Raw genomic sequence first — 16,620 nt, 5'->3', positions numbered from 1 at the left:
AAAAAATTATTATTTCACATAGGTCACAGAATTATAAAAAATTTAAGTACACGTAAAGAAAGCATAATTAGATGTTATAGTACTAATAGGCAACTAAAATATTATCATACTCATTCTTCCTCTACTTTGATTCAATACTTTGATTCAAAGGCAACGTCATTGACTGGATTCATTCTTTTGCACTAACATATCCAACACAGCATAAACTGTAAAAAACATTCATTGCTTTGTCCAAAGAAAAGAAAAATCAGTGGATTAGTAGGGCAAACAAGAATTGAAAATGCTGCCAAACACTTGACAAAACATCAAAACACAGCTTGATTCTTTGTTCACACAACAGAAGATACAAAGAAGAAAGTATCATCCTTTAACTTTTCTTGTATTGTATTTCAGAGGAAGATGAACTGTAGCCTCCTGGCAATCACTAATGCAGTGTTTGTCTTCTGTGTTGAGATTATCCACTTGGGTGCTGCACCGGAGCTCCCTGGGCTATTTTGACACTGCATCCAGATGCTCCAATTTTGCTTCAGTGACTCAAGAGCAGAGCCAATATGCCTTAAAGCAATGTTCAAAGGGTTAGGTCTTGATGAACAATTAAAGCACTCAGAAGTGTTTCTGAACATCTCTGACTGGTGCTGAAGTGACTTAAGTGGCCCTTGTGTGACATCCAGGCAGGGAATATGTAATAGAAAGTCTCAGTTCTACATTCAAGGTGAATGTGGATTCTGCTCCACTCTTATAAGAAAAAGAAAAAAAGTGCAAGTACAAAAGAAAAATATTCATGATTTTAACAGCAGTAGATCAGTTCTAGAAAGGGTGAATATTTGTCTGCTTTATATAAACCACTTTAAAAGGCCTTGTTAGAAATATTTTATTAAAGTCGCATTTTTCATATATTCCCACTTTCTTGTTTGAGACCAAAATAATTTACTGTTTGAGCAAGACTTTTTTAAGTGAACGAACACTTCTCTTGAATCTAAGCATAATTTCACAGAAAATAAAGATCTATGTACTTCAACATCCTTCAATAGTCCATAAATGAAAAGCTAACTCAAGCACTGAGTGTTATTATTCCAACTGTTTCATATTTATGGGATTGGAACTCATTTTGGAAAATATTCATTTAATTGGAGAATAACTTCATCTATTAAATGCCATGAAACCAGAGAAATACATAAGGCTCCATCACATCCAAATTATGGGCTCTGAAGCAAAAAAGTAAAGGCACCTGATGAACTAATGCTAAGACCAGTAATACATTTTTTAAAATTTCTTACTTATGAAGAACAAATAATTATAATTTCATATGTGCTTCACATATTTTTTGTGAAAAATGCATAATTAAGCTATTTTATTTATTATTTCATATTTTCATTTTTCATTCTTGAGATTTTCCTTAGTATTGAGAAAAATAAGCCAGAGAATGTTCCCATTTTTGCAAGACTTTCACTTTGGGGTTTGTTTAGGGTTTTGAATTGGGTTTGTTTTGTTCTTGTTGGTTTTTTAGTGGTGCTTTTTTTTGTTTGGTTGGTTTTTTTTTTATGTTCCTGAGCATCAATTTTAGTTTTCTGACATGAGATGAAGTAAGAAAACAATTTCAGGTGGCAATTGTTATTGAAGAAAGTTTTATCTGAACAATGCCAGTGCAATACTTAGGTTGGAAGACACAGATTTGATACAGAACACAAACTGTGTACCAGGTGGGAGTTAACTGCGGGAAATCTTGAGACACAAGCTAAGGCTGAGGGATGCCCTGAAAGAAATTTTGCGGGGGTGAAAAAAACAAAAAAAGAAAAAAAAAAATCACTGAAAAAAAATCACTTTATGATCTCTCCAGCACCTTCTCCTCCTTTGTTTCTGTTAACTTTGCATCTGGTTGCAGCTGCCAGTGAGCTCACCTACTGTGCTGACTGGGCAGGACAGAAGAAACACACCTGGGTTTGTGTGCCCTGCTGATCTCACAGTCTGGTTACAGGTTTCATCAAACCCTGCATGCAGCGCAGAAGTTGTTCTTGTACTAAAGCTTCATACTTGCATCTGCTTTATATGAATGGAGAATCACTTTAAAGATTTGTATTTTGAATGCTTATTTTGAATACTGCTAAATTAATTTTTTCTTATTTTGTGAAATCCATAAAGTAAGAGAAGATTCTTAGACATGAAACAGAACACACAGAAGAATTATTATCAAAATTCTTACAGTTTTTAATACACAGTTTAAATCTAAGTATGTGCAGGTCAGAGGAAAGAAATAAAGACTGACTATTTATATTTTATGATTGGTTTTACTTCTGTAGGTCAGAAATAATTTTCAGTCTTAAAAATAAAACATTGGCTGAAATATCCCAACTTCTCTATAATGGAAACTAGGTTTACTTTTCTGGACTAAGAAGGTCCAGCATTATCAAGAAAGACAGATGATTAATTAAAAATAGAATTCAGAATGTTCTATTAGCAATAGCTTTTGCTTGAACATTGCACTATATCTTTTTGCAAAAGACGATACAAAGCAACATGTATAACATACAATGTCAAGCAAGAAAGTAAAAATTAGCAAATACACCTGACTCTTCCAGAAACAATGTTGGTATCTTTGGGTGTTCTGGTTAGAAGTGTTCCAGAAATATGTGTTATTTTGGGAGAAACGACACATGTGAACAACTCTGAGTTCAAGCACTTTTCCTATCAGCATTTCATAAAAAAGCACAAGCAACACAAATCTATCAGATATTTCAAAACTGTCTCCTCATTTAAAGTGAGGGCATCAGGGCTGCCTAAACACCTACTATGGTATAACCACCTTAATGTACAGAGAATATTCCCTTCCCCCATGAAATGCATGGTGAATTTCTGTGAATATGTGCAATCAAAAAAGGAATGGATTTTGTTTTCCTGCGTAAACTTCTGAAAGGGAGAGCTGAAGAAAACTAGGCACAAAGGTTTAGGGAACTAGACTTGGTATTCAGCTTGTGTCTTGATCATTCTAGTGTATATCTCTAGGAAAAGGAAGGACACTGTGTTCTTGACCATTACTCCACTGATATAAAGCTTGGGAAATTAAGATTAACACCAAGCGTTCTTTCTAGGTAAGGAAGTGCATGTTACCATTCTTGTCCTTTCTTACAGTTCTAAAGGAAGGGAAAATCATTCACTATATTAAGACTCGGGAACGCTGGGTTTCACAACTGGTACCAAAGAACCTTCTGTATGACTCTGTGAAGATTTGCAATATTTGATGACGTATTCTGTATCTGTACACTACTACTAAGACATTTTCCTGCAAGAGATCAACAGCTGACCTTTGCAGGTAAGATTTTTCTAGCTTGATTTTTTCCCATTAAAAAAAAACAAAGAAAAAAATCCCTATACTTTGTTCTGGCTTTTCCTCACATCCTTGGCACTGTAAAAGGTAGAGAAAAAGAACTCATTTCATAAATGGTCAATGTTTCTTTCATATTGATCCTTGTGTCTGAATTGAAATAAGCACTTGTGGCCAGCAAGTTCTACTACTTCTTCTTAATAGAGGCATGATAGTTCAGCTCAGTACAGGTTCTTGAATTGGGAAGTGCTAGGACACATGGAAGCATATGAGAGAAAGCTTTAAGTATTATGTAAAGTGTTTTCAGTTAGGATTTTTTACAAAAAGGGTATTGAAAAAAACCCAGTCATCTTCCCCCTCCTCTACAATGCCCCTACACTTCAACTAAAATTATGCTTTTAGGGACAAAGAAAACCATACTTTGATTTCATTTGGAACTGACAGAAATAGTCAGGAAATATTTAGAAACAAAAAAACATGGGGAAGAACTATCCTCCTACGTTCCCAAAAGTAGCATTTTTCTCCAGTCATTAATTTGTGTACCTTCCAGAGACATAGGCAACTCTTCAGAAGCGATTTAAACACAAAACTAAAGAACTGGAAATGAAAGATTAGGCTTACATGCTCTTTGTAAATCATTCATGGAAGTAAAGAGAATCCCCCCTCTCTTCACTTATTCAATAGCTCTGTGGTTAGGGCCTCATCTGATATACAATGTGGGACAATCAGGTTCAAGACCTTGTCTGCACATTCTTGAACCCACATTTTCACTTTCCCAAAAGAGTTCTTAAACCAGTGAGAAATCTATAATTGGCTTCTCTCGATCCCCATGGAAAAAGCTGTTCTGCATGGATTATCTAAATACTGAGTCAAAGAGAGAGAATGACTCTTTGGTCTGGCGGTTAAAGAACTCACTTGGGAGGCACACAGCTCGGTCAAAGTAGCAGTTCAGATAGTTCAGGTGAGAGCATACCCCTGAAGAATATCCAGTGGTTAGGTGGTTCCCATGGAAGGCAGAAAATAAAGGTTTAAATCTCAGTCAGGGGGAAGGGCTTAAAACCTAGTCTCCCATATATGGGAGTTACTGCATTAAAAAACATATGGTGAGATCTTCAACTTTTCGGGGGTAGAGGTGAGTGGGTGGAGACGGGAAGATGAAGAGAAACAGTTGTTATCTCTTCACTAGTTTTGTGAATCTATTCCTATTCCAAAGCCAAAAAAATAAAGTCATCACAAATTCAGTCTGAATTTTGACAGCTTTTTAAATTGCTAGCAATCAATTTATTCACTAGAGCTATATTCAGATAGTCAATGCAAAACATTGTCTTCCTTGCAGGCTCAGATTAGACTCCCAATTAAAGACTGAATTTTTTTTTGCATGTATGAAGCTGCCCTGTACATATAGTGTACACATACAGAGTAATCCTTGTGGAGTTAAGATTAATTGCCATTTAAGAACTATACTATGAATTACATTCTAAAATTCTATGGGATGAGACAGAAATATATAGTAGGAGCTCACTTAACATTTCAAATTGTTCAGAGTATATTCATCATACTTTTTATAAGAAAGCAATGATTATGCTCTTTTATTTTTTTTTTCTGGAGATCATATCTTCACACAAAAGAATTCAGTATAGTTTATCTGGAACTAGTATTTTCCTATTTCTTATATCATTTGTGTCAGCCCCCTATTTAAATGCAGTCTTTTATATTTCATTTATTTTATAGGGTCTCCAAACACACATTTGAGTCTATTTTATGAGAAGCTTAATAATTTTATTGAAAATCAGAAAAGTAAACCTGAATTCCTGAGTACTTGCCATCAACACTGATCTAAGGATTCATTGCTTACCCAAACATTATTTAAATCTTATTTTTCTTTCATTACCAATACTTCTCTCCTAAAACCTTCATGTTTTTCTGACAGCATTCAGAAGTTCCATGGATATCAATGACAAGTTAACTGGATGTAAATCTTTCAAACACAAAGTGGGATTCAACAGAAAAAGGTTGGTGAAGTTGAAAAATTAAATTTGAAATAGCTTAATACAATCACTCCAATAATTTAATTTGCCTAATATATAAATGTTACATATGTTACATATGTACAAAATGTTACATATTCAGAAATACTCATTATTTGGCCACTCCTACACAGTATTATTGTCTGCTGGCCTTTAAAAGTACACACAGTCACTATTTAAATCTTAATGAGAATGTAAGAATATGCTGCTGCTTTCACATAGCACTTTTTTTTTCACAATATGAGGGCAGGCAAAAATAATAAAATATTTTTGAATTTCCCAGCTAACAACAAGAGTAAATTATATATATATTTTTAATCTAGCTTTTTGCCAATGAACATGTTCATTTGCATAAATTTTGTTTCTTGTGGGAAGTCTAACTTTTTATGATTCCCATGTTAGATTCTCCCCTCAGCACGTCCAAAAAAGTGAAACATCTTTTCTAGTTAAGAAGTTCATACGCTTTTTAGTTAAATGTCTTGAGGGAGGGGGAATAAAGTTATAGTGTTGGAAATTCCTAATTTTCAACTGACTCAAAAAGAAAATAATATAAATCTGCTTTATGAGAGTATTTTTGATGTGTAATGTAAAATGAAGAATTACTGAAAAGTGTTGTGTGCTAATAACATTAATGTTGGTTTTAGCTCAGATATGTAAACAGGAGGTATTATGGGGAAGATCATCCTCTTATGACTGACAGTTGGAGCAGGTGTCAATGTTGCTAATAGTGGGAATTGTTATTTGGATTTTATTGGCTATTGTACAAAGCTGCTTATAAATGTGCAGTGATCTAAAAGTACTTTCACATAAAGGATAACCTGATACACTTGTAGAATTTTGTTTCAACTACCTAACAAGTATTTTACAGAAGAAAAATATTGCCAAGCAGGCTTCAAATATTTTTTAATATGTTATGGATCAAACTGTAGCAAAACTATCAAACAAATCATAACAAAAAGTGTTTCTCATCATGTTATTTAGAAATACTCATAAAGTGAAAATATCATAATGCATTCAATATGTAAGCAAACTGGAAAGGATTAAGGTTTTGCTAATTACTTCTGTTAAAAAACTCAGTTCACAAGTGTATTTGTTACATTCACAGATCTAATTTTCCAAAAGCACTCTATGATTTTTCTACCTGCTCACTACTGAAAAATATTTCACCTAAACTTGCCTCAACTCCAGCATCACTGAAGAAAAAAAGCAGTAATGGAAAACTCAGTGCCAGGCAAGGCAGCTTCCATCACAGAAAAGAAGGTTTATGGCTTAATCCTCTATAATCATGATTGGGCACAACATTTTATCTGAAATAAAAACCCCATACATCAACAAAAATCTCACCAACAATTCTCAGGCAGACTATTTTTTTCATTGTACTGCTTTTGATGTTTTTTAACTCTGAAATAGAGAAGGACAAAGTAAAAATATACAGCTTTGTATAGAAAAACCTAAACTTTTTTGGTGAGATATTAGTTCAAAAACCACACAGTAATACTTTGTGACTAAAAATATAATTAGGTAAAGAAACCTAATTAAGAAGTGAAATATAATAAGATGGTTGGTGTGTTGCACCATACTCTTATCCAAAATTTTTCACTCACTTATACATATGAAAAAAAGAATTGGTCTCAATCTCGCACAATAATTTGAGCAGTGTACCAGCACAACTAACATCAATTTCATTCTCCTTAATTATATACCATTAAACTCAAATTTTGCTACTTTTGTTGCTGAGAAAAAAGAGGAAAAGCCACTGTATTTGTACTGTCATCTCATTTCTGCTTCTTCTAAGGCTCTTTTTTCTTACCAAAGTGAGAATCTTTCACACTCTGAAATATCAGTTTTGATTTCTTTAATTGGGTGTTTCTATCAGGACCTTTTCACTGAACTCTTCACATTTTAATATACTTCTGCTTCACTACTCTAGCTGATTGTTTCAGAGGTTGTGCAGAACACATTCCTGATCTTCACGAAAGCCGCTTTCAAGGTCTTTCATATTCTGCCATAATCCCCCAGTAATTACAAAGGCTCTCTTTGCAACAATAAGCAAGTCTGAGAGGAGTTCTATAACCCTACATCACACACTAAATTGTACTTGGACATTTCAGTTAAATGTGCTTCCCTTGAGCCCCCAACTCGCATACGAAATCTGCGAGATGCCAAAACACAAGATCTGAAAGGTTACGATGATGGTAACTGTCTCTATACAAAGCATTGATTAAATGAAATACAAAACAGAGCTTGGATTAAGGAGTTGGGGAGCAGTTAAGTCCTCATTAGAAAAGCAAAGTTGACAGAGCTTAAAAACACTTATTTTATGCCTGATAATCATTAATCATTTTTACAGATCTTTTTCTCCCCTAGGACTTTAAAAGTGTTTTTGAATGTTCCTCTGTAAGTACTCATACATTTAATTTATTTTTTTAGGGAAAAATGTCTCTTCCTGCCAAAAGAAAAACCTTGCCAGATTTTTGACTTAGTTGCAACCATTGCTTTCAGGTATATGACCCATGAGCTATCAGAAGTCACCTTTCCATTTGCTGTACATGTGTAAAGAAAAAATGTACAATACATATCTTAAAAAATACAAAATCCTCTTTGCCCCCTTATATTTTTCATTCTTTGAGTTTTCTCTATTTATTGCTTGCTGATCAACAACATAATCATGTGGATTTTTTAATATCCCCAAAGGGCTACACCAAGTTCTATCTATAATTCAACTCAAAGATTATAAGGGTCCAGAATAAAGTAAACCACTACCATACACCTGATCTTACCTTGGTCTAAAAAGCTAGAGAAATAAATAAACTGCTTTATGCAGTTTTCTGCCAATACAATTGGCCTAAACTATGTTAAATTACATGGGATAGGAATACTGTACCACAAAAATGATCTGACAACAGTCTCTACTTTTGAAGGCCATACATAATGTGAAGATCAATTTTGTTTAAAAGCTTGTGATACTGATTTCTGATGTTGTGGCAGTATTAAGGATGCCTTCTGCTACCTGTTACCTTAAATTTTCCGACTTAATATATGCTGTGTTTTTCACTCAGTAGAGGAATATTCCCCACAAAGAACTGGGGAAGTCAATATATTAGAAAAAAATGAGACTAGGGAACTGTGCAAATGATTTTTTAAATTCTTTGAATGACGTCTGAAAGAAAATCAAATGAACTAATTTTTTTGTTGACATGGTAAACTTTAACACTGATACTAAACACAGAAAACAAGGAGAAAAAAAGATTCCAGTTCCTCAATTTTTGCTTAATAGCATTTTTTTTTGAACAATCAACAATTATATGAAAATCTTACCTTTGCATTTCAGCTTTACCTGAAGGCTATTTAACCCCTATTTTCCAGGAACTCTTTTATTTTTATTACTATAGGCAGTTTGTTGATAAGTATGTTTCTGTCTCTCCTGATGAAACTTCTTATTACTTTCAATAAATATTCATATACTCAATGAGACAGAGACAGTAAAAATTATTCTATTCCCTGTTTGTTGAACCAATTTACAGGGGAAATACAAGTTTCTAATTACTATGCTAATGAATATTTATATATTGCAAAGGAAGTGGAAAGACACCAACGAAGTCAATGTCTGAAGGTGTTACAATTAAGGTACTTGCAGGAAAGTAAAGAAGATGCAGTTTCAAGTGACATTTGCCTTCCGCTTCAACATGTGAACTGATTATTTTTTTAAAAGCTTTTTCCTTGAATGAAATGGGCCCAATTAGCTTCTTTAATTCAGTTCATAACTTAATTCTGGATTTACCTATTTTCTTACTTTCATCTAACTTTGCTGCTTTTAAATTAACTGTAGTCACTTATTTATGGCTAATGTATTCAAACAGACACACTTGCTGCAAGTGCAAAAAATACAGTTTGGAAGAATTTCACTGTGTTTCTGAAAACAATTGTAAGTAAAAGCTATTATGGAACATCCACATTTTAATTTGATAACTGTATATTAGCAAGTTCAAACTTCGAGTTCTGCCTCCACTCATAGTCACTTTAGATTCATCTTAAATCAAGAGATATTTGCTACCATGAGCAACATCTTACTCCCTAAAAGCCAGGAAACCAGTGCTAACGTGCAATGGTAGAAGGCACTTTGTAAAGTGTTACTTAATAAATAAAACAAAGGCAACATGGGAATATATGGCTGTTTCACTATAGGAGCCTCTCAGAATGCATTTTACGTTAGTAAGAGTAGGATGTGATCAATCAGGGATGACAATAATTAGGCTTGTATCAGAAAAAGGCAACTTCCTCTTCCTCATAAAGCATGAATGGCAAACAATAAGAATCAGGAAGTACTCTAAATGTATAGAAACAAGGAATAAATATGACCTTCATAAGAATAATTGAGTGAGTGTCCATGGACTGTATACATCTAATAGGGAAGGTGCACACCTTTGCTTCCTTCAGTAAAGCAAGCATTAGGGTCTGGAACATAAAGAACAGTGGTTATTTAGCCTGGAGAAAAGGCAGCTCATGGGAGTCCTTATTGGTCTCTAGCAAGTCCTGAAAGAAGATTATAGTGAGTTGGGGATCAGCCTCTTCTAGTGGCAACCAGTGACAGGGCAAGGGGAAATGGCCTCTAGTGGTACCAGGCAAGGTTCAGGTTGGATCTAAGAATCAAATTCTTCACTGAAAGAGTGTTCAAGCATTGGAATGAACTCCCCAGGGAAGTGGTAAAGTCATCATGCCTGGAAGTGATCAAAAAAGACTGGATGTGGTACTTTGTGATATGGTTTGGTTGGCATGGTGATCTTGGAGTTCTTGTTCAACCTTAATGATTCTGTTCCATGATTCTATGTCCACTGGACTCATGCAGTTAAATTTTGTTAGTAGAGGTTAGTTAACATTTCCTATTATGATGATTGGAATTTTTAGGTTCAAGAACATGATAATTTTGCAGTTTTATGAAGCACGGCTTTCAAAGGGAGAAGAAATAAAGGAGAAACCAAAGAGGAGACCCCCTGTACAAACTACCCTTTTTAACAATGTGACTCAACACTAAGCCCTTTCTTACATTTCACTTGCATGGAAATCACACAATTAGGATGGAGAAAGTACCAAATGTTTTCCCTTAATGGCTTTTGTGTACCACACTGGAACACAGTGCATACTGACTAAAATAAACTGCATGAAGGAATTACTACAGGAACATTGTGTATACTTAAAAAGCTTATCCAGTTTCAAATTGTATGCCTATTCATCATCATTAATTACAGCAGCTAACAGTTTTGGTGCAAGACCTATTTACAACTAAAATACTGGCATAATACTTTGGAATGGTATTTTGTGCACATACTTTAAATTTTCTACGGATTTAAGCAGATGTAAATTTCAAACACTGTGTTAGCTAAAGAAAAATAAAAAGGGCAATTATGGGACCAAAAGGTAAGATTAAATAGTACGTATAGCATTGTAGTGACCCTTCACCTGCACCATGCATACAAAATTCTTCCCCACAGACTTCCTCAGATTTCAGACTGGATATGAAAATAGATACAATCATTAGATATTCCTCAGACTCCCATGTTTGATTTCACATAAGTAAATCCTCTACGTGTTAAAAATAAATTGAAGCTTTCAGTAACTCAAATTTTATCAAGATTTCAGACATAACCTATGAGTAAGGGCAGAAATTAAACATTCCATTTAAAAGACTTAAGTAAAGAATTACATGCTTTTCTACAGTGCATATAATCAGCTTTGTATCTCTGTGAAATGTCAGGAAAAGTAGGTGATGGATTATGAGAACCTTACACATGGTTCCTTTAGATTAATTTGTACTGATACTAGAATATGGTGGTTTGGGTTTTTCTCTGTTCTTCTAAACTGATAAAGCAGTTGTATGGTCCCTACATCCGTGGTTTGTTTTTCTGTGTGTGTTTTTTCATTTTTTTTTATTCACCTATCCCAGAAAACTATTAACTGTCTGCCACAGTGAAAAGGCAAAATCAATTACAATCTGGCCAGTTTTACCCATTATTGTCCTGTCAAAATTTATGAACTTATCTTTCACAAAATGATTAATGAATTTTAGTCTTCCAACTCAAATACTTAAAATAGGAACTCCCCCCACCCCACCGCGAACCAGCTTCCTAAAATTTAAAGATATTAATTTCAGCTTCATCTGCTGTACTAAGTGCTGTCTCTTGTGGTCTAGTTATTGGAAAGAAAGAAAAAGGACAGGTTCTTACAATTTAAACAGTAATGTATAAAATGAAATAACTGTTTATACACACAATAGATAAACATAATCCCTACTGAAGTTATATTTACATTATACCTATACACAGAGACTCCTGCATTTATTTGTAAAGATCTGTCTGGAAGAGTTTACCAATTGCTATTTTATTTATTCCTATCACAGTGTTGGTGATGTTATTTCTAATTTTCTTTGCTCCTGTGAAGCAGCATACTGAACTCTTAAGGGAACAGAAAACATACAAATGCTATTACTGTACACATTTCTAAGCAGCAGGAAGTCTGTAGTAAGTGTCAGAGATTGATCACAATTTTATTGCACATACAAACAGCCACTACCAGTTGTTCTGTGCCAAAGGGTCATGGTATGCATCATCCATGCTTTATGTTTAACCACCTCAGCTTTTCAGAAAGGTAACAGCAAACTTAAATTACTGAAAACAAACTGAAATCAATGAAATCTTTTTGATACATGGTAATCTTCAGAAACAGAAGAAAAACTTAAATCACGCTTCTTTCCACTGGAATGAAAAAGTGAACTAAATATATGAAAACATATTTGAACAGTGAAAACTATGTGCACTTACACAAATGTTTAAGATGGACACGTGCAACCCTAACTAGGTTCATAAAGGAAATACATGTATGCCATAGATTTCAAACATGCACTATAGAGTTCAAGGGCTTGTTTTTAACCATTAAAATATATGAGCAGTTTGCTATCAAGCACTCTGTAACAAAGTATTTAATTCAAAGAGTGTGAAAACTGAAGTAAAACTAGAAAAATTTCAGAATTTACACAACAGTGATTCTATATTTTTTGGTTTTTTTATTCAGTAGAGATGATTTTATTAATAAAAACTTTAAGAATGAAAACCTTGAATTCATACAGATGAGATACACTTGTAAGTTATTATAATAAATTCCCTACTCTGGAGTATCACCATTTCTGAGATCAGCTAGGATTCTTGAACTTAAAAAAACACCACTGCATGGTGCCAGGCTTTTATGAAGTCATTTCTTTCTACGAAAGAGCTTTACTGCAGACAATAAGGAATTTAGAGTAATTATAGAATCCTATTAAGATACTGTGAATTCAAAGTACACAGATATAGCAATTCTATTACATTTCCAACAAAACAAGGTCCTTCGAGTCATAGTTTTCTTATCCCTCAACTCATCTAAATATCTAAGTGTATTTGAAAGCAGTATCACATATGCATTGGCTGTTACAAACACACATACTTCTGAGTCTGTCTCACAAATCATGTGAGAATTTGTCCTTCTGATAGAGTGGCTGTCAGCAACAATTACCTTGATTCCTAGCCAATATTCAGAATACCACTAAAAAATACTTTAATTATGAAAATGCTATATAGTTATCTTGTCTCAAACATTCTCAAGGCTCTGAAGTATTTCTCAAAATATTCACAAGAGAATTCAGGGATAAGGATTTTTATAAAAGAGTTCAACTCAAAAGAAACATTACCTTCCAAAAAATAATTTTCCCTCCTGTAGTAAAAAGACAACAGAAATTTAACTAACCCAAATATTCAATAGACAGGTTTTAAAAATTATAGTCTTCTCTGCTTGAAGCATGTTCCTAACCCCATTAATATGAATGAAAGTTAACCATGCACAGGAGAAAAAGAACACATTTACTGTATGTATACTTGGTCTTTGGATTCTTTGAATATTTCATTTTAATAAATATATTTTAGAAAGATGTCTAGTTTATCAGAACAAAGGCTTTGGTTTCTGTTTTAAAATTACTGAGGCGCAAGATAAGACCAGAAAAGTTCACCCGGCCATGTATATTTTACTGCAAACATGTCATTTTAGACATCTTTCAAAGATGTATCTGGATCTGAAAAGCAATCCTACTGAGGCATTTTTTTGCCAGTGCTCATTGACATATTCATGTAATGTAAAATCAATCACAGGCAAAAAGCCCTTAAATAAAAACCAAAACTGAACTAAAAAAAAATCCCCAAAATCTACCTACTTGATATGAAAATATAAGGTTGCTTTATTTTGTTTTCCTTTATCTTCTCCATTAAGAAAGTTCATCAACCAAATTTATACAATAATTATGTAAAAAAAAAGATTACTACTACAGTATCAATGTACAGATTTAACTCATTCATCTGGGGACTCCTCCACATGGATAGAGGAGCAAGTGAAGCCATTAATAACCAGTAGCTGTTGGCAGGAGCAAGGATGTAGTGCCAACCTGGGGATTCCAGCTCAGATCCTGAGGTGTGACATGGAACAGATTTACTCTTTCACAAAAGGGGTGACTTTCAAGTCTCTAAATATCTTTCAAAACCTAAGGATTACAGAGGCCTCCAAGTATTTTCAAAATCATACTCTGATTTCATACCTTTAGAAATTTTATATAAATTACATAAACAACTGTTTTATCAAAATGGAAAAGGGAGAGTGATGAAATACTGGAGGTTGTAAAGAAGTAGCAAAGTCTGGAGGCCATCAAGCTGAACCTACTCAGATCAGAGACAGCTTAGGACTGCTTTGCTTAAGACATTTTGTGAACAAACAGGATTCTGAGCATTTCCAGAGATAAAAAATTAATAGCGCCTCTGAACAGCCTGCTGCAATTTTTAACCCTCCTCACTGTGAAACTGTTTTCTCCTAATTTTTAGTAGACATATGCCCTCTTGAAATCTTCACTCATTGCCCCTCATCTTTTTATGATTCAGAAGATATTTTGAGAACAACATGGGTCCATCCAGTCTATGTGTTTATTAGATGGAGCCAGCAGTATGAATCTCCACATAGCATGATCATGCTATGCAAATAAAAACCGTGAGTCAAGGCAAATCTATCATTTTATTATATGTGACAATTTGTTGTCTAAAATAAGCACTCAGATATTTTTACATCCAAATCTTTGCTCTAATTGTAATGTATTTTGAACACAAAGTCCCCCACATCAGCATTTAAAATTACATGCAAAATTTGAAAAATATATATCAGTTGTAATTTTTATGTTAGACAAGGAAGATGATATTTAAAGAAAATGTTACAATTAGGAAAAACGCATATGAAGATGCCAATCAAAGCAGTAAATAACTGAGAACATTTGCAGTGGGGGCGCACCTGAAACTTTCCAGCTATCGTATCAAAGTTGCATATAAATTTTTATGTTGCTACTTTCTTTTTAAACATTGCTAGCTGATCAAATTCAACAATATTTTGGCAGCCTAAAATTACACTCTCCTGACCTTGACATTAGTATTCAACAGCACTGATGAGAGAATGACAGCTTCTCCATCCTACTGGGTGATCTTGCAAGCTTTTACCTTCATGACTATGGAGTTTCTGTCAAATATGCTTACAGCTGAATGATCACATTCTCTTGAATTATGAAGTGGCTGAAAACTGTGCTAATTGGGTCCATATTGATGTCACTCAAAGATTAAGTAGCCCTAATACTTTTTGAAGTTAGATAAATACTTGTAATTTTACTGCACATTAGCTGTAACATATATTCGCCTTGAATGAATCATTTACAATACCTACAGAACACACACAAAGTATCACTGGAAATGGAAAATATTGGAAGTTTTAACGCATTAAAATTAGAAGAATAATGTTTCTAAAAGTGAGGAAAAAATCCAATTAAGTGCAAACAAAAAAAGTAAAGTGACAAGTAAAAACATCTGTTAGATCTTGTGTGTAATGCTATGGAATTTAGCTGAATTAGAAATCAGAAAGAAGAAATGAGCTGCAAATCAGTGTTTCCTTATGTGGAATCTAGGCTCTGGAAAAGAATTACACTGTTCTTGAGTACACTGAAAAATTATCCTGTGATAATCTCATTTAGGCCATCTTGCCTACCTTTAGTGAGTCCCATCACAAGCTTTTAGAATAAAAATCCATGAAGTTCAATTGAAGAGCATTGAATTCTGCCATGGATATCTTTAGTCCTTTGAGGCTCAGCCATCTGCTTCAAGTACTCAGAACCTGAATTACAAGTATTGCTAAATCTATAGGGACACTTATATGATCAATTTTTCTGTTACATCCCTGGATTACATAATCTTAGATAATATAAAATTTCAAAAGTACAAAAATGAGCAAATGCATTTCTTAGCTGGAAGAAGTAGCAGCTCAGCCATTCTTTAGCTTGCCCCTGTAATTTACCCAACTTTTGACAGCCTGAAAAGTTTAAAGATACAAATTTCCTGCTTCGGTTGATTAAGTGATGTTAGCCATTCAGACCAAATATTTTCAACATCTTGTTTCTTTTATACCTTAAATGGATTTCCCTGTTTTCCCTTCCCCTTCTTTCTGCACAGTCTTGTGCTAGAAACCGGCATTTCCCATGATATAAATGATATCTGTGTCATTTCCTTCTTCTGTTACTTTTAAAGCTACACATGAATTCTATTACATAGGTTAACACAGCTTTAATTACAGATGCCTGCATTTTTTTAATGACATATCCTGGGATATAAGGAAATATGACACATACATGATTTATTTTTCCATACTGTATTTGAAACCCATTTAATTTCTGCTGATCATAGAGACTGAAAGACCTACCATGCTCATTAAAGTGCATGAATTTGTAGAGTGAATACACAGCTTTAGTCAATTCTGCTGTCAAACCAATAAATCTTGCTCTAAAACAGTAAAGTTAAAACTGTCTTATGTTGTAATTTTGTATTTTTATGTTCCCCTACAACTTTTGCTATATACAATGCAACAATTTCTAATTTTTGGACCAACTTGATTTTCCTGTAGAGAGTTATTCGGACCCACATTAGTCCTATACACACTTTAGAGTAGTGGGAAAATATTCAAAAATTAATTCCAAGCATCTGATATTACTTCATATCTCTCATACTGTACAAAGAATAGGTTCATTTTTTACCTTTTTCTTCCAATTTTTGCATAAATTGTTAGACCGTTTTGCATGCCTTTGCAGTTTATACCCTAGAAAGTGAAGAAAAAGCACTTTTTCTTATATAAAGACAGGCAGCCTGTTTCAGTCTGTATCAAAAGAGTAGTGCTTTCCCT

General features: G+C 33.9%; 1 protein-coding gene across 23 annotated transcripts in view; it reads right to left on the bottom strand.

Moving 5' to 3' along the window:
- The window catches only part of TENM3 (teneurin transmembrane protein 3), a 1,291,791-nt gene that overhangs the window by 858,655 nt on the left and 416,516 nt on the right, over positions 1 to 16,620 (bottom strand). The window lies entirely within an intron of this gene.

This window comes from Agelaius phoeniceus, chromosome 4 (genome assembly GCF_051311805.1).
Source record: "Agelaius phoeniceus isolate bAgePho1 chromosome 4, bAgePho1.hap1, whole genome shotgun sequence".
Lineage (NCBI taxonomy): Eukaryota > Metazoa > Chordata > Aves > Passeriformes > Icteridae > Agelaius > Agelaius phoeniceus.
Note: the sequence above shows the minus strand (reverse complement) of the source record. Positions and strands in the feature narration are given on the sequence as shown.